Below are 1,100 nucleotides of genomic sequence, written 5' to 3' on the forward strand. Positions count from 1 at the left end.
ATGGATTTATGGATTGTGATAAGAGTTGTACGAGCCCCCAATAAAATTATTTGTTTTAAAGAGCATTTTGTTCCATCTAGCCACCATGGCTGATAAGCATCTTACATCTTTTTTAATGTCATACTCAGTACATTTAGCTTATTCTGTTCCTTCATTCTAGAGTTCCCCTAATTCTAAATTTTCTCATTTCTGCCAAACTGGCATCCACCCTTCAAGCATCAGGTGAAATATCACCTCCTTACCGACTATCCTCTCACCCACTAGAATTTAGAGATAAAATAAAAAATACCAATTTTTCAAAACAATAATTCCCATTATAATGTATGACGTCAACAACTATGACCTTAGGCTTACTTTTGTTTATTTACTATCCCATAAATAACTAGAATTACTTAGGTTAAATTAAAGGAAAAATCAAATCACATTATTCAACAACAGCAAAGTTTAAACCCCTTTAAGTTAATTTGTGTTTCTCTATATTACAGTGACTACGCATACACTGGGCTTTGAAGGCAGATGCAGAAACATTTTAGATAAGCCATGCTGGAAGATCTATAGGAAACTGGTGATTTGCAGAATGCACGTAACTGTCTGACTGGTCCCAGTTTTTTTTAACATTTCTTTTAAGATATCAAACTTTTCTTTTGCTTGAAAAATGTCCACTTTTAAATTATGGAACCCAATTTACAAAAAGTTAACTTTGTGATTTTTAAACAAATTACTAAGGACTTGGGTCTATGGCCTCAGGTTGATGTGCTTTAAAAAACAATTTGAACTTTCCAGAAAGAAATTTATTTTAGCAGATCGCCCTGAAGCTGTCATCTTCAGAGCAGTACTTCTACATATTGTCAACTAGGGTACAAATTGTACAGGTGGTATGAGCCAAAAACCAAACTCACCACCATCGAGCCAATTCTGCCTCATTGCAACCCTACAGGGCAGAGTAGAACTGCCCCGTGGGTTTCTGTAACTTCCCACAAAACAGAATGGGGCCATGATCATCTACATCCATTTTTCTTCAGTCAATTCAAGGCAGCTCTGGAGCCAAAAATTATTCATTCACAAAGCCTAGGCAAATACCTATTTATTTATGCATTTTT

This window comes from Echinops telfairi, unplaced genomic scaffold (assembly GCF_000313985.2).
Source record: "Echinops telfairi isolate 266 unplaced genomic scaffold, ASM31398v2 ScPeMD7_7437;HRSCAF=8475, whole genome shotgun sequence".
In the NCBI taxonomy this organism is placed as follows: Eukaryota; Metazoa; Chordata; class Mammalia; order Afrosoricida; family Tenrecidae; genus Echinops; species Echinops telfairi.